The sequence below is a fragment of the Polyodon spathula genome, chromosome 10, assembly GCF_017654505.1.
Source record: "Polyodon spathula isolate WHYD16114869_AA chromosome 10, ASM1765450v1, whole genome shotgun sequence".
NCBI classification, from domain to species: Eukaryota; Metazoa; Chordata; class Actinopteri; order Acipenseriformes; family Polyodontidae; genus Polyodon; species Polyodon spathula.
Window position 1 is genome coordinate 26,495,375 of NC_054543.1, and position 24,062 is coordinate 26,519,436.

At 40.0% G+C, this 24,062-nt stretch overlaps 1 protein-coding gene across 1 annotated transcript in view; it reads left to right on the forward strand.

The window, feature by feature from the left end:
* LOC121321492 (5'-AMP-activated protein kinase subunit gamma-3-like) overlaps window positions 1-24,062 on the forward strand; it is a 150,716-nt gene that overhangs the window by 93,838 nt on the left and 32,816 nt on the right. The gene's annotated exons all lie outside the window — the stretch shown is intronic.

The following is a 24,062-nucleotide window of genomic DNA, read 5'->3' on the forward strand; positions in this document are numbered from 1 at the left end:
GATGCTGACAAACCATGCAGAAAGAAGTTGGCGTGTCCCGATAAACCTCCACACAGACAGAGGTGGCCACGTCCCGATGGTGTGTCTCGCTACAGCGGATGCCATCAAACCTCAACAAAGAGAGAGGTGCACATGTCGAATACAACCTCCATGCAGAGAGAAGTGGCCCTGTCCCGGCGGAGTGTCTCGCTATAGAGGAGGATGCTGACAAACCTCCGTGCAAAGTGAGGTGACCGTGTCCCGGCAGTGTCTCGCTATAGAGGAGGATGCTATTAAACCTCGTAAAGTTGTGGACTAGCTAATATGGTACTCTCTCAGAATCCTCCCCAGCTGTGTACGCATCTTTTTTTCGTTGCAGTTGATAATAAGCTGGGGACAAGCAGATCCCCAGCTTCAGTACGGAGCTTTATATTATACGGAGGTTTAAATTCTTTATTGTAGTGTGCTACCAAACAGTGTTATTTTTTTATTTATTTTTAAGAAACCCAACATCTTAATTGTTTTTTAATTTACATTTTTTAAATGTAAGAATTATATACGGCAATGTATTTACGCATGAAAGTAATACTACTGCTGAATTTCCTAAGAACATTTTCCCATTTTCTTAAATCAAATTCATATGTATAATATAATTTTCCTAAAACACAGGCAAAATGAAAGTTGCTTTAGAGGAAAAATAAAATTTGTATTAGTCATTATTTATTTATTTTATAAAGGCATAAGTCGAATCAGAAATGCTGATTACCTATTTCAGCCTATAAAAGTTTCTGAGTACATCCGTAAGGCAACATTGGCCAGTAGTCGTGTGCAAAATTATACAATGGAGCAGAAACTTTATTTCATAGAGTGTATACGTTTCTTTTATTGAAACTGGGTGGCTGAAAGGATTCCACAGCAACTGCAGGACACTACTACATGGAATACACTTGTAAGCAGATTTAATGTTTATTTTGTAAACTGTAATTGTGTCATTATTGTTTTTTAGGGACATATATTTTTCTCATGTTGTATTTTCTGTTTGTTTTTACAGAAATACACACACAACTGCTGGGCTCAGCAGCGCTGCGCTGGACCAGGATGCACACTTCGGTTGAGACTGCTTACAGTCTCTCCCTCAGTATCTTGCTGCCATTTTGGCGACTGCTTTTGGATTAACCTCGATTAAGTCTCGTGTGAATACTTACTGAGTGATTTTTCCAGTGACTGGTACAGGTGGGCATCCCTGTACGTTGCTACCCGTGGTAACTGCGAATCAGTGGACCCATACCACACTGGAACCAAGGTCACTGACATGCTCCACTCCCAACCTGAGGTTACAGTCCTGGTTCCGACCCGGTGCTACAGTGACCGAACCGACCCAGTACTGTACTGTACAGACCCAGTGCTAAAGCCATTGAACCTGTACCTTCATAGTTGCGACCTGCTACCGATTGGTGCTTACACCCCCGGTCCAGTACCTAGCTGGTATTGTTCGGGTCTTGACACTCCCGGTTGTGGTCTACAAGAAGACTGAGGCAGCACCTGTACATTTGTATAAACTGTATACTGCATTGCTTGCTTCTTGCATCATGCCTGGGTCTTATCCCTGCAAGACATGCAAGGCCAATATGCTTGTTGAGGACAAGCACGGCAAATGCTTTTCCTGCCTGAGGCCAGAGTACGCCAGTGAGGCCTTGCAGAACTTTTTGCAGGTTCGAGGGAGGCATGTGCATGTCTGTACCATCAGGGCAGCCCCAGGCCCAGTCTCCATCGTGTGGCCCGTAAGCTTTTTCTCTGGGCACACGAGAACCTGCAGCTCAGAGTCTTGTGTCTGAACAGCTGCATTTGAGCCTTCTGGGTCTGTCAAATAGGGTTATTGACACCCTATAAAATGCCAGAGCAGCATCCATGCATTCCCAGTACAGGTACAAGTGGGGCGTTTTTCAGACGTGGTGCCTGCCTCTGGGTCTGACTCTACTACATGTCACATGGCAGTTATACTGCATGTTTTGCAGGAACTTTTTGACAAGGGGAAATTCCCCTCACTTTAAAGGGCTAGCTGGCAGCTATTTCAACGTGCCATGTCAAGACTAACTCTGTCTCTTCAGGAGCTCACTTCCTGGTGGGACAATTTTTGAAAGGGCCTCAGCAGCTTCAGACGCTTATGAAGGAGATTGTTCCTCTCTGCATTCTGAATTATTTATCACTCAAAGCAGCTTTCTTGCTTGTTATCACCTCCACATAGCTAGTGAGATGCAGGCATTCTGTTTGCAAAAGCCTGCTTAATTTTTATAGAGGCCAGGACAAAGGTTACCTCTTTGCCAAAGACGATCTCAACATTCCATGTCATCCAGTCTGGAGGAATTAGAGGCTTTCCATCCACCTCTTTTCCAGTCTGACAGATTGGCAGCTCCAAACACTCTGCCCAGTGCGGGCCCTGGCACACTACGTTGACAGGATGAAGTTGGAGGCAGTTTGAGTAATTTTTTGTCTACTATGGGGCTAAATACCATGGTCAAACCCTGGCAACTTCATGTGCTTTATTCAAGGGTGCATCTGTCAAGGACATTTACAATGCAGCAGTGTGGCCTACTTCCCATACCTTTTACTAGGTTCTACAGACTGAATGTCGTAGATTCTCAAAACCCTGGCTTTGGAACTAGTGTTTAAGGTGGCTTCCCAGGTCGACCCTTGCAACACAAGCATAGAGGTGAGTTTCTCCCTCAATTTTTTTCACCCTAGCTACTTGTTACTGGGGTTCTATATGGTAATGCACACGGCAGCCTCTCTGCATAGCATTCCAGTCGTTATACAATCTTGCCTTACGACAGCGTTGGTCACTTACCCATGTGGTAATGGTTACATTTCATACTTGAAAGGGAACATTAGGTTATCATAATAACCCTGGTTCCCTGAAATAGAAATGTAACAATTCACCTTCAAGTTCACAGGGCAGAGCTATGGCCCCTGATAGTGTTTATTGACAGAGTTAGTAAACATATACACATGGAGAGAGGGGTTCCGCCTCTTCAAGGCCCAACATTTACTTGATCGATAGACACGATAAACAGGAGGGGGGCCACCGTCTTTGAGGTGACCTGACATAAGAGAGGGGCACCGTCTCTGAGGTTACCCGACATACGAAGAGGCTCGCGGACCGGAAAGGAAAACATGAGTTGGTGTTGTTAATACAAAAGAGGTTCCGGCTCTTCCTGACCCAACATATACAGTAGGGGGGTTCCGTCACTGAGGAGACCCGACAAACAGGAGGGGGGCCATCGTCTCTGAGGTGACCCAACATACGAAGAGGCTCGCGAACCGGAAAGAAAACATAAAGTGTATGTTAAAACATATAATGCGTGGTGTTCCGCCTCTTCAAAGCCCAACATAATAGAAGGGAGGTTCCGTAGCTGAGGAGACCCGACAAACAGGAGAGGGGCCATCGTCTTTGAGGAGACCCGACAAACACGAGGGATTCCGCCGCTTGAGGACCCTCACATAGAGGCATCAGACCTGAAAGAAGAATTCCAAAAGAAACATACATGTAGATGGAAGGGTTTGGCCGGGGGTCCCCTCTGACTCATGGAGAACCCTCCTCTATGAGGTAAATGAAGCGGAGCTTAACAAAGGGTTGGAGAAAGTGGAGTCACTAACCCCCCAAAAGATGGACCCCCGGCTCCCCGCTGACGCAACATGAAGAAAAAAAAGAGAGAACTGCCAATGCATAAGAAAGAAGAAAAAAGAAAACATTTAGATGAAAGAAAACAAACACTTAACGTGACAAAGGGGTTAGTATACTGTACCCTAATGACTATGTGAAGACCCTCTGCACAGTGGAAAGAAAAAAACCCTTTCTTTTAATTTTATTTCTTAGGGGGAAATCTTTGGTGGCTCAGGCAGAAAGGTCGTCCCCACTCCGGACATACTAGCAATGGACTGATGTGCGGAAGATATTTCAGATGATGAAGAACGAATATAAGTTTCGACTACGGATGAAGTCCATCGCCCCATATTTTTCATTAGATGTTGGTTAATGTTGGCTTTTGCAGCTGAAGTAGCTGCCCCTACTCTAAATGAATGAGGGGTGTAGAATTGCGAAGGAAGACCTGCTCTGGACACCACGGTGGAAAGGTGTGTTGAAAACCAATGCCTTGATACAATGGACCAGCTTGAATTGATAAACAAAGGGTCGGAGGATGAAATGGCCTTGCGTTCTGCAATGTACTTCAACATGGAAGTGAAGGGACACAGAGGACAGTTGATCTTAGAAAGCTGAATACATTGTCCTTGCTGCAGATGCTCTGTTTTTGAAATGCATGATGTATGAGAATCTGGGATGAGCTTGAGGTCACTGCAGCGGATACCCAGGGTAGGAAAGCTGGCAATAGAAGGTACTGTATATTCAGAACATATTGAAAACCCGAAAATGCTGATAGACATGTGACTTCCATAGTTAAATCATCAAATGGAGAAAAACAGCCATGGTGCAGAATTGAAATCAAGTTACTGAGAAAGTCAATAGAAATAGGCAGGCGTGCAGAAGAAGGAGCTGGAGGGCACTTGGAAATTCCTCGTAAAAGGAGACGAACCTCTGGAATTGATAAAAGAGTTGGGGAATTGATGGACATCAAGCGAAATTGATGCTGAATTCCTGACTAATATAGTCTGATTGTAGCTGGTGCCAGATGTAGAGAGTCCTTTGCATGCACTATGAACGCCATGATCCAGTCCTGGTTGAATGAGTAGGATTAATCCTGCTTTGTAAACAAAAAGTTACATAACATGCCCAACCTGTAGAGTACGAGGATCTGGTAGATGGGGCAAGTGCTGAAGCCATGTAATCTTGAGCTGAATTAAAAAGTTTATTAATAGTTGGATTTAATTGAAAATCAGCTGATTGAACTGTGGCGTTGCTGCTGGATATTGCAAAGCTGTGGGCAGCAAACTATGAAATTTGGAAATTTGTAAACGAGAAAGAGCATCAGCTGCATTATTAAAAATGCCCGGTAGGTGGCGAGTTTGTATTAGGAAATTATTAGAGACTGAAATCCATACTAGCCGCCGCAGCAATTGCATGATAAGAGGGGAAGAGAAACATCCTTTATTTATAATATGCACTGTAGTTGAATTATCACAGTAAAATAGTATTGATTTCTTAGACCAGAGATGACCCCATAGCTGGGCAGCTGCTACCATTGGGTATATCTCTAGCAGAGCTGTGGATTTTAGATGAGGAGATATGTTTTCGATTTCCTCAGGCCATGTACTGCAAAACCATTGATTGTTAAATAGACCTCCGAATCCCAGAGATAAGGCATCAGTAAATAAAGCCATATCGTGTGGAGCTGAAATGAAATCATCATAAAACATAGAGACCGTTCCAGTGCTGAATAAGCGCAAATCACATTTGAATGTCCTAGCTTCTGAGGAGATATTTATATAGGAGTCCAGATTTTTTGTTGTTGATGCCAGCGCTAGCAGTCGAGATATAAATGTCCTCCCCTGTGGAATGATACGTATTGCAAAGTTAAAATAACCCAGCAATGAAAGCAGTGCCCGTTTATTAATTGTTTTACTGATCTGAAAATCATCCTCAATGAGCAAACAAATATGGTTAAGTTTAGACTCGGGCAGGCTAGCTTCAAACTTTTCTGTATCTAGAATGATTCCAAGGAATTCCAAAGAATGAAGGGGGCTGATTGATTTCTCTTCTGAAAGCGGAATGCCAACTTCAGAAAATAAGCTTTTAAGATTGGAAATCGCTTCTGCTGGTGCATCTGAAGGAGGAGAAATTACTAAAAAAAAAAAAAAAAAATCGTCCAGCAAGTGGAGCAAGAATGGGACGTGATAAACATTAAGAAGAATCCAGCATAGTGCTTCCGACAGGGTATCAAATATCTTTGGGCTGCTGCGGCAGCCGAAAGTCAATTGGGTGGAAAAATAAAACTTCCCATGCCAGCATATACCAAACAGGTGACGGAGAGACGGATGGATTTGCATTACTTTAAATGCGTCTGATATATAAGAAAGTTTACAAACGAGAGGAAGCAATTCAGCCCATCTTGCTCGTTTGGTTGTTAGTAGCTTATTGATCCCAGAATCTCATCAAGCAGCTTCTTGAAGGATCCCAGGGTGTCAGCTTCAACAACATTACTGGGGAGTTGATTCCAGACCCTCACAATTCTCTATGTAAAAAAGTGCATCCTATTTTCTGTTGAATTCTTTGTCTAATCTCCATTTGTTCAAGACTGAACAACATCAATTATTTCTCCTCACTGCTCTATGTAAAAAAGTGCCTTTTAAGCCCGGAATGAATTCAATGGTTTTAGCCTGTCTGCTTATGACATGCCTTTTAAGTACCGGAATAGAGCAGCAATATCTTTTTTATAGCGAGGTGACCAGAACTGAACACAATATTCAAAATGAGGTCTTACTAGTGCATTGTACAGTTTTAACATTACTTCCCTTGATTTAAAAATTCAACACTTTTCACAATGTATCCAAACATCTTGTTAGCCTTTTTTATAGCTTCCCCACACTGTCTAGATGAAGACATTTCTGAGTCAACAAAAACTCCTAGGTCTTTTTCATAAATTCCTTCTCCAATTTCAGTATCTCCCATATGATATTTATAATGTACATTTTTATTTCCTGCGTGCAGTACCTTACACTTTTCTCTATTAAATGTCATTTGCCATGTGTCTGCCCAGTTCTGAATCTTGTCTAGATCATTCTGAATGACCTTTGCTGCTGCAACAGTGTTTGCCACTCCTCTTATTTTTGTGTCGTCTGCAAATTTAACAAGTTTGCTTACTATACCAGAATCTAAATCATTAATGTAGATTAGGAATAGCAGAGGACCTAATACTGATCCCTGTGGTACACCACTGGTTACCACACTCCATTCTGAGGTTTTTCCTCTAATCAGTACTTTCTGTTTTCTACATGTTAACCACTCCCTAATCCATGTACATGCATTTCCTTGAATCCCTACTGCGTTCAGTTTGAGAATTAATCTTTTGTGCGGGACTTTGTCAAAAGCTTTCTGGAAATCTAAATAAACCATGTCATATGCTTTGCAATTATCCATTATCGATGTTGCATTCTCAAAAAAATCAAGCAAGTTAGTTAGACACGATCTCCCTTTCCTAAAACCATGTTGACTGTCTCCCAGGACCCTGTTATCATATAGGTAATTTTCCATTTTGGATCTTATTATAGTTTCCATAAGTTTGCATATAATAGAAGTCAGGCTTACTGGTCTGTAGTTACCTGGTTCAGTTTTGTTTCCCTTTTTGTGGATCAGTATTACGTTTGCAATTTTCCAGTTTCGGTACCACCCCTGTGTCAAGAGACTGCTGCATGATCTTGGTTAGCGGTTTGTAAATAACTTCTTTCATTTCTTTGAGTACTATTGGGAGGATCTCATCCGGCCCAGGGGATTTGTTTATTTTAAGAGCTCCTAGTCCCTTTAACACTTCTGCCTCGGTTATGCTAAAGTTATTTAAAACTGGATAGGAACTGGATGACATGTGGGGCATGTTGTCCGTATCTTCCTTTGTAAAAACTTGTGAAAAGTAATCATTTAATATATTTGCTATTTTTTTTTCTTCATCTACAATTTTGCCATTTGTATCTCTTAAACATTTAACCTCCTCTTTGAATGTTCTCTTGCTGTTGTAATATTGGAAAAACATTTTGGAATTGGTTTTAGCCCCCTTAGCAATGTTCATTTCTATTTCTCTCAATATTTGCTTTTGCTAACCAGGAACCACGACCTGCTAATTTAATTGAATGTATTGCGTCTGGCATAGTGATATAATGCAGGGAAAATTGATCTTGGGGAATTAATGAGTTAATGCTGCTGGTGCTTGACCCCCGTGGTGCTGATAAATCAATAATGAGACGCTTTTTTCCTGACATTTTCCTCGTGGCAATGGCGATAGGATTAATTCTATACTGGAAAAGGAGGAGCTAAAATGGACCGACTATCAATCCTTTTATAATTTCTTTTTTGATGAGAGATTGCACTAATTGTGGTTCTTGAGTCGCTGAATAAAGATTTTTGCTTTTGAACGCAGAAGAACAAATTCGAGTCAGACTGGTTAAACTTTTTTTTTTTAATCCGTCGATCAGGTAATTGATTGAATTACTGTCGGGATGATTCTGTAATTTACTTGATAATGCCAGGATGTTTATCGGCGTTAAGACTGTGAGAATTGGGGAAAGTCACTTGCGTTTTAAAGGGCAGATTGTATTAGCGTGAGCGTCTCTGCAATTGCTGCACATGTGGATAAGATTGCATTGCCTATTCGAACAGAATCCAGTATTGAAATTGTTGCAGATTTGTCTTCCTCCTGAAAATCTAATACTGCGCCCATATTTGTCTTTCCTTGTGGATTGATCGAGGGGAGCTGAAGAATGTATAGAATTAGGTACTGAAGACCTGTATGAATTAGCGGCGAAACCGGGTGCTTTAGAAGTTGATGCAATTGCAGCTTTAGGGCAGAGGGATGTTGAGTGAGCTGTTGAAGTGCAGACCCCACATGCATTAGCTCTGAAACCACCAAAAATTCTGTTAAATAGATCTGGGTCAGGTAGTGCCCAATTGATGATGTAATTATCTGCTGCCATTATTGCTGCTGCTTTTGCAGAGAATGCTTTATGATACTCAAAAACATAGTCCCTCCGTATCTGACAGACAGCTCCATGATGTAATATTCGTATGAGTCCAATTCAGCTCTGCGGGTAGGATATACCGAGCATAACACATCTCTGAATATGGAGAACGCAAGGACAAATTCCCCTAATGTAAGATTTTTAAACAGTCTGGGATCTCTGGATTTTAGAGTTACTGCTAAATCTCCGCAATCCACTACTCTATGGTCCAAGAATTCCGAAGTCGTCATTAATAGTGAAACAAGATTAATGTCCTTACCTTCGAGAATGTTACGTCTGATTTGTGGAGATATAGTGTGACGTCTAGCTGTAGTTGGAGAGGAGGATCCGTATGTACAGGCTGTAGCGAGGTTGTATATTGGAGGATCTGCTTCGCTGGCTGAAATTAGGGCTTGACCGGAAGAATCTGTAGGTGGCGCTGCAGTATTTGATGCTGGAATTAAAGACAGCGCTGTAGATTGTTTTCCCTGTTGCATATTAGATACCCTTTTATCTAGATCCAACAGTTGAGAACTGACCGAAGATAGAGTATCGGCAAAAGGCTGCATAAATGATTTTATCTCGTTAAATATTTGCGAATGTTGGATTTCAATGGTTGGCTGCTGGTTAGCGGTGCAAGTTGTAGGGGTGATTTGATCCGGAATAGACTGCCTGCTGTCTGTTTTAGGACGCTGAATGGCTGGGCGCTGCTGATTATGTTTTTTCGGAGGAAAGACTGGTTCTGCTGAGACTAAATTGCAATAGAGAATAAAAAGAGACTCTCTATCACTCCCTGCTGGAATCGCATTACCGTTTTTAAGGAGGGTTTTTATCAATTTATTCATGGGTCAGTCCTTCCAAAACAATCGATTCAGAGGGGCGTCCTGAGGCCGAAGTCGCTTGGATCGGCACAGATTCGAGGTTTGAGTGGCAGGAACGGTAGGCAACATTTGAACTGGAACCTGGACAAGAGCCTGATTGGGAGCCTGATCAGATGTAACTGAAATATCAGAAGGGGAGAAAGAACGGAGATTGGATGGACCCTGGATTGAAGCTGGAGGAGAATGATCTGGTAATGGCGGAAAATCCTGGGAATCCTCTGAATCCGATGACAACTGCTGTAAGTACTCCATTATTGAGGTATACGAAAGTTGATGGGTCTTGAAATCGCTTAGGTTTATGCCGAATGAAAAAACACAAGACAGCTAGGTAGAGGTGACTAATGTTTAAATAAGGTAGATTTAATTGATGACAGGCGATGATAGGTTGTTGGTGCCTAGCTCCGCCCCTTGAACCCCACCTATAGGTTAACATGTCACGGCATCCACGATTGCAGCAGACTTGAAGGAAAAAGGATGCTGAGATCTGTGCACACAGTCGTTTTATGTCCTTGGGGATGGGTCATGACTGCATCACTGGTTTTGCAAGCAGCTTTGGTATATCTTATTCAGGTTTTGGGTCTTTTTGGAGGTAGATATCTATCCGTTAATGGATACATTTCTATTTCAAGGAACCAGGGTTATAATAATAATGTAACGTATTCCTGCTTTAATGTAAAACATTGTGCAGATGTCCTGCTGCTTCTATTTATTTGGCATGCCAATATATTTATTTATTGTATTTATATAGCACTTTTTATACAAAAGTATCGCAAAGCACTGTACAGTACATAGCAGAAAAAAAGAATAAACCACAACACATTTGTATAGCAGGTCACACATACAACTGCCACAGTCAGACCATTTAAAGAACATATTTAAATAACAGTACACACATAATACAAAAGCAGCAATTTTAAAGTTACATTAAAACTCACTAAGACATTTTATAAAAGTGTGTTTTTAGTCTTAATGGCCCCAGCTTCCCTGATAAACGAAGGCAGAGCATTCCATAATTTAGGAGCTCTACAAGAAAAAGCTCTACTTCCTCAATTGCTTTTGTTGACCCTAGAAATAACCATCAGCTGTGCATCTTGTGATCTCAGAGTGCAGTTTGGAAGACCGGGGTCAGTAACTCCTGCAATTAACTAATTTAGGACCTAGTTAGAATAAAGACCAGGACTGGAATAGACCTTGAGGGTCAGAGTTGAGAACCACTGTTCTAGAGCATTCCCTTCTCAACCAGTGGGTCGCAGACTGCTTCTGAGTGGGTTGCATAGCCCAGTTTCCCAAAATAATGAATATTACTGTTCAAGCATTTTTCTCAACATCAACATTAAAACCTTTTTTTTTTAATCTAATGTAATTTTACTCTGGTAAACCAAAATAGTGTGGTTGCAAAATAGAGTACCGCCAATGAAATATAATTTTAATTTACACTGAGAAGGCAGCTAGATATTATGTTGCGTGTAAGAAAGGGAGTGCTTTTGCAACTGTTAAGACTCAAGGAGCGCTAGGATCTGGAAAGTATAAAGCGATAAAAAGCAAAAGATATAAGGAATAGTTCAGAAATAAAGTTACATTAAGTGCAAATAAAAATAATTACAAATAATTAAATGAGTAAATACAAAAAAAGGATTGTTTTTCTTATAAATGCGTTGGGCCTGACCAAGAAGATGCGTTGTTATACAATGACATTAGAAATGCATTTAGCAAAGGAGAAGCCATACTAATGGGGGATTTCAACTTCCCCCATATAAAATGGGAAAACCCGGTGGGGAGCACGACAGATGAAATTGAAATGACAAATGACTGCTTCCTAACACAATTTGTCAAGGCACCGACTAGAGGGGAGGCATGCCTTGATTTAGTCTTTTCAAATAATGAAGACAGAATAACTAAAACAGAGGTCAGAGAACCATTAGCAAACTCAGACCACAACATGGTCTCATTTGAAGTGTTTTTTAAAACCCCAAAAGTAATGACTAAAGCTAAGGTTTACAATTTTAGAAAAGCAAACTATGAAGGTATGAAACAGGGACTAACAGAAGTAGATTTGAGTAAAATAGAGAAAACATCCATAGAAAAAGGATGATTGTTCTTCAAAAATGTAGTACTAGAGGCGCAAAACAATTACATCCTGTAGTAATGTGAATGTGTATGTATATAATGCAGTTCAAGTTATGCCACTAGAGGTCAGTAGTGCCCTACATACTTACCCTCTACCTAGGATACCGTGGGGTTGAGGAAGTCTTGAGAAAACACTGATGTGTAGGTTTCAACAGAGATTGTTCTAATAAAGACACTGTGATTAAAGTTATACTCTTGCATCTTGGATCTCGGGTTATTACATATGGCGACGAGAAAATCCGGCGACTTGTCTTAGGTCGTTGAAAACAGAGACAACGAAGGAGAAAAGTGTAGCTGCATAGCTTCGGCCCAACCTGTTAACGTTAGCGAGAATGCTCACAGACAACGGAACATGGCTGCCACGGTAGGAACAACCGCGCCGTTTGATAGTCAGCTACAGACATGGGAGTAATATTGCGAAGTGCTGTCGCATTTTTTTGAAGCAAATGAGATTGACAACGGCAATAAAAAGAGGGCGATTTTCTTAAGTTCGGTAGGAAGCCAAACATATAGTCTGATGAGAAATTTGTTAAGCCCAGATAAGCCAGGGGACAAATCGTTTGACGATTTAGTTGAACTGTTGAAAACGCACTACAACCCAAAGCCCAGCGAAATAGTTCAACGCTTTAAATTTAACTCGAGAAACAAACAGGCGAATGAGAGTGTGACTGAATATGTGGCAGTGCTACGAGAACTGGCTCAACATTGCAACTATGGAGACAGGCTAAAGGAAATGTTATGGGACAGGCTAGTCTGTGGTGTAGACGATGATCGTATTCAGCGCAGGCTGGTAGCAGAAACTGAGTTAACATTTGAAAAAGCACTGAAGCTTGCTCAGGCATTGGAGTCAGAGAACAAAGATGTTCAGGATTTACAATGGCAAAGCAAAGGAAGCAATGGTGCTAACTGGAAACATGCTAGCCAGGCTACAGTGCAAAAGTTAAAAACGTGGAGGGAACCACGAACTAGCGGAACTATGAGAGCATGTTATAGATGCGGTGGTGAGCACATGGCGAATGACTGTCGTTTTCTTAAGGAAATGTGTTACAGATGCGGAAAAAAGGGGCACATCAGGAAAGCATGCAGGGCGAACTCACCTGTGGAGAAAACCAAACCTAGAGGAGGAGGAAAACAAAAGCAGGGAAAAGTGGAAAACAAACATGGGGCTCATCACATTAGTGAAAATCCTGAAACAGATGCAAGTGACGGTGAAGACGTGTTCATTATGAATAACGTAACAGAGACAAGCATTCCCAAGGTAGCACCTATCACATTACAGTTAAAAGTGAACAAGTCGGATGTGCAATTTGAGGTTGACACAGGGTCCAGTGTTACAATTATGAATGAAACAGAGTACTCCAAACTAAGGAATGGGGCAAAAGTACCTGAGCTAAAGACATGTTCCCTGCATCTCAGAACCTATACAGGCGAAAGAATGAAAACATTGGGTACTGCAAACTTAACTGTACAGTACAGAGAGACTGTTAAACAGCTGCCAGTAGTAGTAGTGTCTGGCAAAGGACCAAACCTACTGGGAAGCGGTTGGATTAAGGAGTTGGAATTAAACTGGGGCACTGTAAACCAGATAGGTAGAGACAAAACAACACTCCAGGATGTGTTGAAGAAACATGAGAATGTATTCAAAGAGGAATTGGGGACATTGAGAGGTCCACCGGCTAAAATATCTGTTGACAAAGAGGCAACACCAAGGTTCTTTAAGCCAAGACCTGTGCCTTATGCTGGAATGGAGGGAGGTCTGCTCGAAGGCGAGGTGAGTGATGATAGGAGTGAGAGGAATCAATGAACAGATGGTCTGAGGAGGGGGGGGGGGGGGGGGGGTCCTGCTGGGGAGATACCTTGAAAAGGGGGATAGGGGACTTGATACTTGACGGGTGAGTGGACCGACCATGCTGAATTGATCCGTCTTGAGGTATGCAGCCAAGTGATGGAGTAAGCATGGAAGGTGGCCAAGAGGCAGCTGATCTCCATGGGTAAATCATTGTAAGGGGAGAAGCGGCTTTTCTGAAGAGTGGAAATTAGCAAATGGAGAATATATGTTGATATAGACAGACAGGAAGGTGAGGCAGGGGGAAAGCGCTTAAGAATCCCACAGAGGGTCAAGCAGAATGCTGATATGGAGAGACTGGAGGGAGTTGGAGAGAATCCCTAGCATGGACCATGAGAGCCAGGTTTTGATCGAAGGGCTATGATTATTCGAATCTGGGTGCAGAGGATTGAAGACACTCAGCAGGCTGTAGAATAGGAGCTCTTGATCAAGAAGTAGGATTCAGTCAAATAGCACCTGGAGAAGCTGAGGATTCTGGATGGGAGTTGTGGAAGCAAATGGGACCAACTGACTGAACTTGGATACCGAAAGTAGAGGCAGAAGGAGAGCTGGAACTGAGGGCTGAGGTGGCAGCTGGACTGAACGAACATATGAATCGGCTACTGGGGAAGCACGGCGCCTTTGTGTCCCATATTCTAGAAATGAGGGCAGAAATGTGATGCCGCCTTTCTATGTGTTAGTTAATACAGGATCGATCAGTGGTTTGCTACTATCATGTCTGCTTGAAATGAAAAAGGTAAACCCACCTTCAGAGATTTGGGTTTCGCAACGCCAGTTATTCTCTTAATAGTGAAAATCCTTAGCTCATAATCAAGATAGATTTCCAGTCTCGTACCACGTCTCAAACCAAGTATTGATGCTGTAGCATTTGGGAGGATGAGCGGAGATATGAATTGGATTGCTGAGGAAGTGCCCCGTAATTTGATTAGATGGGGATTAGAGTTAGCCTTGATTGTGGGAATGCTGCCACGATCTACGTATTGGAGGAAGGCTGGAGCATTGGAGGCTCTGGAGAAGTGCAGTTGCAGATTTAAACAGGTCACAAATGGAGATTAGACAAAGAGCATTCAGAACAAAAAATAGGAGGCACTTTTTTACACAGAGAATTGTGAGGGTCTGGAATCAACTCCCCAGTAATGTTGTTGAAGCTGGTAGCCTGGCATCCTTCAAGAAGCTGCTTGATGAGATTCTGGGATCAATAAGCTACTAACAACCAAACGAGCAAGATGGGCCAAATGGCCTCCTCTCGTTTGTAAACTTTCTTATGTTCTTATGTTCTTATAAGTCTTGCTTGCCTGAGCGGCATGACAAAGGAAGCTTTCTTGTGCCTCTCCCATGTCGCAGATATCCCACACTCCCTATCACACTGATAAAGTTGTAAAGTTCGATTTCTTCTTAAAAATAAAGCCAGTCTTCAGAAATTTCAATCAAAAGAGTTTATTCAGGAACAAAGCAATTCACATGTGATACATACACAAAGTGTCAGCTGATGGGATTCAAAGGTGCTCTGGTACAGTAATTGTATGTCTGAGCTGGAATCTGGATGTTTTTTCTTCTGTGCAAAGAGATTACTTCATACAGCAGAGATATCCAGCTAATTTATGTAATTTCCTTGACCAAATGTGGTGTTATTTCCTTAGCGCAAGGTTTCCCAGTCTTAGTCCTGGGGAACCCCTGTGTCTGCCGGTTTTCATTCCAACTGAGTTCTCTATTAATCAAGCCCTTAATTTAACTAATAATGTGCTTAATTAGACATTTATACATTTCCACTCCTAAAAAGTTGCAGATTTCAAATTACTTATAAAATTGTATAGTTAACTTGAAATCTCCAACTGTTTAAAAGCTGAAAACAATTAAAAAGGTCTAATTTAAGTTCAATTAAAGGTTCAGTTAAGTAAGTGAGAACTCAGTTAGAATGAAAACCAGTAGACACTAGGGTCCCCCAGGACCAGGATTGGGAAAACCTACCCTAACGTGATGCATGTTGTGAGGCAAAGCACACTAACAGTTAACATCTGCATTTCTTCTATACTTCACCAAGGTCAGCAGAAAACCAGATAACAAGAAGTTAAACTTAAGAACAACTTTATATGATATGAGTTTTGCTCAATTCTCACAGCAACATCGATTGACAAGGCTGGTGATTGCAAACTGCTAATGTATACCAGCTATGAACAGCTTAATGTTAAGAGTTGATTGACCTTTGATTCAGAGCTTACATTAAACACAGGAAAATCATGTGAAACACCTGAATTGCACACAGGTGGACTCCATTCAACTAATTATGTGACTTCTAAAGACAATTGGTTGCACCAGAGCTTATTTAGGTGTGTCATAGCAAAGGGGGTGAATACTTATGCAATCAATTATTTTCTGTTTTATATTTGTAAGTTTTAGAACAATTTGTAGATATTATTTTTCACTTTGACATTATGGCCTTTTTTTGTGTTGATCAGTGGCAAAAACTGCTAATTAGATCCATTTTGATTCCATGTTGTAACACAATAAAATGTGGAAAAGTCCAAGGGGGGTGAATACTTTTGAGAGCCACTGTAGAGGGTAAACATGTAACACCTGTAGATTTGATGAGCAGTAGTTACATCTAGTACATAGAATGTCATGACTTATTGTGACTGAAACCATGCGAGATACTTCAGGACAAATTTCAGACAATTTGGTGAAAAACTATGCAAACTATTGCTGCTAACCTCTATTGAAGGGCTCTCCTAAGAAGTGACAAATATCCACAGTAGTTAGTGATGCAGTGGATGGCAAGTGTTCATAGTTGAGAACAAAGCTCCTGATAGCTTCTTGTTGACTGTGTTTTAATGAATCCTTCAGAGGCTGCAAGTGAAGAAGGAACTGCAATGTTAGAAGTAAAATTTGTTTTGTTCAAGCATCTGACAGGGTGTCCGCAGCTCCTTGAAAAGTCTTAAATTGGCTTAAATTCATTTTCCTAAATTTCAGGCCTTATAATGTTTTAAATTGTCTTAAATACAGTTTTCAAAGGTCTTAAAAAAAATGGTGACAGGGAGATGTGCTACGTTGTGTTTGGCTGTGCGTGTGATGCAAAGAAGGTGATTGGATGGAACAAGTGGAACACACAAGCAGAAAACTGTAGGTGTTCTATCTCTGGGCAATTTTTTTAGTAGCTGGCAGAGTGGTAGCAGTGTTTGGCGTGCATAGACCTCGGCTTCTGCTCTCTCAGTGCCTCACATCAACGTTGTTTGTTCGCTAGCTAGCTAGCTACCGGTATCTATCTTGTGTGTATGTGAGTTTTGTTTACCGTTTTTGTGTAGCTAGCATGGGGAAGTGCACATTTAACAATAAGTGGTTGTAGAACAGCAATTATGATTGTTTGAAGCCAGTTGAGGGAAATCTGTCCGAAGCTCGCTGTATATTTTGCAAGAAAATTTTTTAACTTGGCACAATGGGAATAAAAGCTGTGGAATCACATATGCAGTGTGAGAGACACAAACGCTTTGTTAAATGCCGCAGTCAAATGCACATCATTCAGTATTATTCCACAGGCCCAGCAATTGCTGCCGGCAGTAGTACTAGTGTACCATTAGCATTACCAACGGCGTCATCGGCAACAGCAACCGATGTCCGGTCAACATTTGGCTGTATGCCCACACTGAAAGCGGAGGTGCTGTGGACTTTGAAGACAGCATTGAGTCATCAGTCTTACAATGGCAATGAGGGAATTGATGAGCTATTCAAAATAATGTTTCCTGACTCTGAAATAGCCAGGACCTTTGCATGTGGGAAGGACAAGACTGCCTACATGACTCAGTTTGGATTGGGCTCGTACATCAAGAAGGAACTCATCTCCTATGTAAACAAAAAAGCACATTTGTTGTGATGTTTGAGAGTCTAAACAAAACTACAAAAACGAAACAGCTGGACCTGCATGTACACTTTTGGGTGGATGATCAAGTTCAGTCCAGGTACCTGGGGTCGCAGTTCATGGGGCATGCGACAGCTGTGGATTTACTGCAACATTTCAAAGTAAGTCAGCGTTTCAAAATAATGTTTAAATATTATTATGTTATTGATTGTGAATGTTATGGAATTCTAGCTGTCACATTGTTTTGCTTATGTTATATTTGTTTATGGCAAGGTATCATGATCTATTCAAACAATTACAGTAGCATACAGGGAACTCTAACAAAGATTACATCATATTATTCAAAATATTTTGTTGCCAACTGAAGAAAAAGAGCAAAACTCTGCTGGAGGTGTCTGAAAGTTTAGAATGAGATTCAGACAAGTTTGCTGAGCAAGCAGAGGGCAAGTCAGGCAGCTTGATGGCACAGCTCATCACCAAATCCAACACATTAAGGAGGAGATATAAGGACAAAATAAATGATATAAATAGTGATGATATAAAGTTGAAGCAGAAATCGAGAGTAGGGTCACAGAATTGAGACACATGCCATGAGGTGTGTGTGTATTCCAAGGACCTGTCTGTCTCTCTCACTCTCCTCCTCTCTCTCTCTCTCTCTCTCTCTCTCTCTCTCTCTCTCTCTCTCTCTCTCCTTCCCATCCTCCCTCCGAAGTTCACCTCTAGTCTGTACTGTACTGTTATTCTGGTTTTATTCAGTTTTAGTTGCAGATGAATTTAAGTGATTTGAATTTTTATGAGTGGGGAAAAAGGCAACATGCATGTTGAAATCAATTTTCAGTATCCTTTTGGTCTAATTGAAAAGTGTAAAAGGTGTATGGAGGTCTTCAACAGATCAAATGTAAATAAACAGATATGAACAAAATCTACCTAAACTATATAATTGGTGTCCTTGTAGCTTCTTGCTGTCCATTGACAGTATGTACTCTACCTCAATGTACCAAAATTATATTTAGTTGGAATAGTTTTTTTCTCACTTTTTTGCATTTATTTTTATTGCAAAATTGGTCTTAAATTGCATTTCAAGTGGCATTAAAAAAAGTCTTAAATTTAACTTCATGAAACCTGCAGATACCCTGCTCTGAATGGATGTGTAACTGCAAGTGTTCTCTTAGAAGATTGAGGCTTTTGCTGTTCCTGAACATTTGTGATGGCTCAGTGAATGCAATTTCACTTGATCTTTTACCTTGTGTCCCTTGTGTGTTAGTCTCCTTCAAACTTATCAACTTAGGGCAATAAATCCCTCTAAGCCTATTGTACCTAGTTTGAGGTGCCTTAATGCAGGTGGAGTAAAAAAGTTGATAAGATGGAGACAGCTTAAGGATGTAACTCTGGAAAGTGCAGCGAAACTTTGTCCATAGGAGGAAATGGAGTTGCCAAGATCTATCCAAACTGTTTTTAGAGTTTTATCCTGGCATTTGTGAATGGTGATTGATGAGCACCAAGGACTGGGAACTGCTCTCGGATAATGTAGAACGTAAATGTTCAAAGGTATGGGTGACTCCATTGTTAAATTAGATGGTTATGGTTTTGACCTTACTGTGTTTTCCAGATAGTTGGAAACAACTTGAAGCTTCCCTACTGCCCCATTGATGAGACCAGTGGCAATGTCATTGTTCTTGTGAAGCACCAGTTTGGCACGCACCAGCCTATTTTGACTCGTATGGCAGTTTCCAGTCCAGCTGTACGACTGCAGTCAGCCTTGTAGGCGTTCGTTTTTTTCAGCACATTTCTCTGGAAGTTAAAAGGGCAGTCCACAGTCCATAAAATGAATGTCCTCTCCAGGTATACGATCAAGCAGGGCAGTCTGGATCTGGTTACCTGCATCTACAGTAGGCATGACGCAGGTTGAGCCCTCGGGATGAAATAGCTTGGTGACTAATTTTTTTAATTAGTAATGGGAGAAAATGACTTCAGCAAGTACAGTAGAATCTGCCAGAACTGACGGACGTTTTATCAACTATATAGATACTAATGAGAGCAAAACAAATACAAAAGAAAAATATGGGAAACGCAGATCTTTTCAAGAAAGCTGAAAGTCTTTGTTTAAATGTATTTTATATTTTTAAATGCTGCAATAACACACTACAATTTGACAGAACAGGTGATTTATTTGCACTGTGCAGGACCTTTTTCCCCCATTGGCGCTTGAGCCCTGCAGCACTTAAGAAATTGCCACCTGTGCACCTATTATCAGTGATTAAAGCCTGGTTTTCAAACAAACTGATTATCGCTTACCAATACTGTATTGGGATAAGAAAAGTGTGTTTTTAAAAAAGTAATTTCAGTCTTCAATTACTTAAAATATGCGGAAGATAATGTAAACAACACCAAGCTACAGCCAGGGAGTCCAAGCTTTAAACGTGTTACTGTTTATAAATAAGAACTCAACTTTATTATGAATATTGTGTTATTATGTTTTAAGCTATATACTATGATAGTGTTCATTATGGTAATTGTTTGTTTATTAGTTTTAAAATGTTTAGTAAAACATGACCTATTGTTTGACCTTGAGTACAACCGGCCCCCTTTGCTAATGACATCTTCAGTCAGGATCATAACCAAGTATTAATCTCCACATTTTTGTAAAATTACTTTGCACTTACTTCTAAAGATGCAACGTGTTTCAGTAAATTCAAAAGATAAACTTCACATCCCAAGCAGAGGGAGAACACAAATGGAAAACACCATTAAGTGGGGTTGGCATTGCAAGAGAGATGACGGGAGGTTTCACAGTTCCGATCGAGTGACAGTTTTCTAAGCATTATTTGTGAATGCTTATTCACCATTGCTACACCCTTTTAGAAAATTGAGTTCCCTGAATTTTTAAAATTATTCATAATTTAATCATAAAATCACAATTTATAAGATTAAATACGCTACTATACTCCTCCTGGGCTCTGCCATAATAGGGTCACACGACTGTGATACTGCACGCCGATTGGCTTAGTGGATATGTCGGATTTTGCTAAATTAGAAGCCTGGCGTATAGCGAGTTATGGAAACAAACGATCATTTGAGTTATATTTAACATGGTGAACATCAGATTGTAGGCACTGTGAGATGAATGATCCTGCTTGTAGCTCAGTTTTTGTGCAAATAGCGTATATCACGTTTTGCATCTAAAACTATCTATATATATATATATATATATATATATATATATATATATATATATATATATATATATATATAAGATAGTGGAGCTACATTTGTGAATATTTAAAAATTGAGAAAACGTAATCATCCGTGTGTGTGTGTCCATCTGTTTGCAGTAATTGTTCTTATACAGTTCTACCGTTATGCACAATACAGCGCTGTGAACACGGTTGATATTTTCTGCACTCTTAAATTAAGGATAGTTCATACACTAGTACAGCCAGGGTGGTCCGTCAGCCCCATTGACTCACTCATATGTGTTCGTGGGCTGCTTTGAGCTCCCTATGAGATATTCAGATACAAATGTAAGTGCAATTTAATGAACGTACACAATTACCAGGGTAAACTCACTAATAAACTTGGATTGTCCGTATAATTCTCTTACAACCCAAATCTATTTTAAAATCAGCTAGGGGTGGTGCACCAGAGCTTAGTCTCATGCACAGTAGTATGGACAATATTCCCTGTTTCATTCCACTCTCACCAGTAATACAGTTATCACAATCACTCCAATAACTTTACGGTTTCAATGAAGCCTATTGCAGTAAAAACACAGGATTTATAAACAATGCACACTTTTACATACATTGAATATCACGGCAGTGACCTGTTATATTTCTTCTTGCTTTAGTGTCTGTGAGATAATGAAATGCCCTGGTTCTGATTACAAAAAAAACAAACAAAGAAAATAACAAAAACATGCATTCAACCCAGCAATATGCAACAGCGCAATTAAACAAAAATAATTTATTTTCACAATGTTCGATTTGTTTTAAATCTAAAACCTTACTCACTGCACAGTGTATTTCTTATAACTAAAATAGCAAACTAACTCAACACCCTTTTCGCAATGACACAGTATTTAGTTTTCTCAACATTTAGTTACAGAAACATACACATGAGCATTCACATTAAACATCTTATTCAGTTTCCTTCTACTCACAATCCTTAAACCCTGACGGTATCTTCTTTTAATGCAAAGTCCCAAAGTACTCACACAAAAAAAAATATATATATATATAATATTATTATAGAATAATATACTTATAATATAAATAATAAAAAAATAAAGATAGATATAGCATATATAGAGAGAGAGAGAGAGAGAGAGAGAGAGAGAGAGAGAGAAGAGATAATATAATATAATATATATATATATAGTATTATACGCTATATATTAGTTGGCATCCAATCGTTACAAGGGCTGATGTGTTTTTTTTTTAGAAGAATCCCAACTATTGGTACCAGGGTTTAATCAAATTAGGAACAAAATCTGCGGCGTTTAAGTGTTTGCTTAATAGGGGACGTTTCATTTTTTTTATAGTTATAGGGAAAATATCCTAAAAAAAATGGAAAAACTGTTGGTAATTACGTATCAGGAGTCCTCATGTGTGCAGTCCACGTGTAGTCCAAGGATGTCTCTGTAAAGACCCAGGAATGGCAGATCTCTCAGCAAATAGGAAAGTAATTAAACAACCTTCTTCTGGAGCAACAATATCTTCTTCTAGACAACTAAACTTTCTCGGGTAATAGCGTTTAAATTCTGGCTTGCACCTTAAGTCTCTAAATACTATCTTCTTTAACTTGTCTTTGTCACTGCATACATAGGCCTTGCTGCATCACAATAGAAAAAACCTAACTCAAACGCTCAGTTAACTTTACTGTTCAGTATCTGACTATACTGCGTCTCGAAACTATACATTATATGTAGTTTAGATTCTAAAAGTTCCGAACGTAACATTTTCAATGTGATCCATGCAGCGCCATCTTTTCTCCTCCTCTATATAACACACAAAACAATCGCATAACCCCTTGCCGAATATTCTTAGCACGACTCTATATTCTGTGCTCTGCTTAGAATCTAGACAACAGCAAAAACAGTTATCACTAGGCATAGTATCATATAGCGAATATAGTAAGGGCTCCGTCCCTTCCACAAATAAGCCCTGTATGAAGCTAATTTGATACGAATCATTACCAAACAAGAAAGCGTCTTCGATTTCAATTAGATAACTTCTCTGAGCACTTTATGTCTGCTTTTTTGCATAGCTGGGATTTTTTTTTTTTTTTTACTTGGGTCAAGGTATGCGATTAATAAGGACAATAAATGGTATTCCTTTCTGAATGTACATTACATCTTTTCATCTGCAATTGCTAGTTTATTTACTTATTATTATATATCTTTTTTAATATCATTTTGTCTGGAGCGGAGAGGGAATCACAAGGAGTGGAGCGGAATGCAAGAAAGAGCTGAGTGGAACAAAGAAAGAGCGGAGCAGAGCGGAGGATATTATTAAAAGCGGTGAACGGAATTGTCACCGCTTCACCCCGCTCACATTCTCTGAACACAACACAGACACTCACCGTTAAAACACACTGTCTTTAACACAGGATTTGCACATCACAGGAGAGTAGAAGTGAGTAAACTCTGTATCCCTTATGAGAAGTGGGTAAACGATATATATTGTCCAAATTCAAAGTGGGTAAATGCTGTTTACCTGCATATACCCTCGACTACACCACTGAGTAAAACTCCAAAAGAAAGTTTGAAGTATCTGGTATTGCCAGGCAGTCTCCCATCCTATACCAACCAGGCCTGAAAATTATCATTTTATTTCTTTGCAGACACCATTATCAAGGCCAACTTAAAATTGTGACATTATTTGTCATTTACATACAGTTATTCATTTATACAGTGTTTTTTTATTTTTTTTGAACTGGCTCAATCTAGGTAAAGCAGCAGCATGTCTCCCACCTGGGATGGAACTCGTGAACTTCTAGTCAAGAGCACAGCACTCTAACCACTACACCACATATGCTACAAGGACCACTAATGTGTTGTTGTATAACCTTTTTTTTTTTTTTTTTACATGAAACATACTTTTTGTATAGGTATACAAATGTCAATTGTTTTGGATAAAAACATCAGCCAAATCAATTAACACTAGAAGGACCGGAGATATACTATACCTAGAAGCCCCGCAGCAGGTCTCTCTGATGGTTGTATTCAAAACGCTATGAGCAGTATAACAAATGGAGAAACAGTCGATTTTATATATTATATATATATATATATATATATATATATATATATATATATATATATATATATGTGTGTGTGTGTGTGAACAAAAATATAAACTCAACATGTAAAGTGTTGGTCCCATGTTTCATGAGCTGAAATAAAAGATCCCAGAAATTTTCCATACGAACAAAAAGCTTATTTCGCTCAAATTTTGTTGACAAATTTGTTTACCTCCCTGTTAGTGAGCATTTCTCCTTTGCCAAGATATCGTGGCATATCAAGAAGCTGATTAAACAGCATGATCATTACACAGATGCACCTTGTGCTGGGGATATTAAAAGGCCACTCTAACACAAAACAATTGTTTCACAACACAATGCCACAGATGTCTCAAGTTTTGAGGGAGAGTGCAATTGGCATGCTGACTGCAGGAATGTCCACCAGAGCTGTTACCAGAGAATTGAATGTTCATTTCTCTAC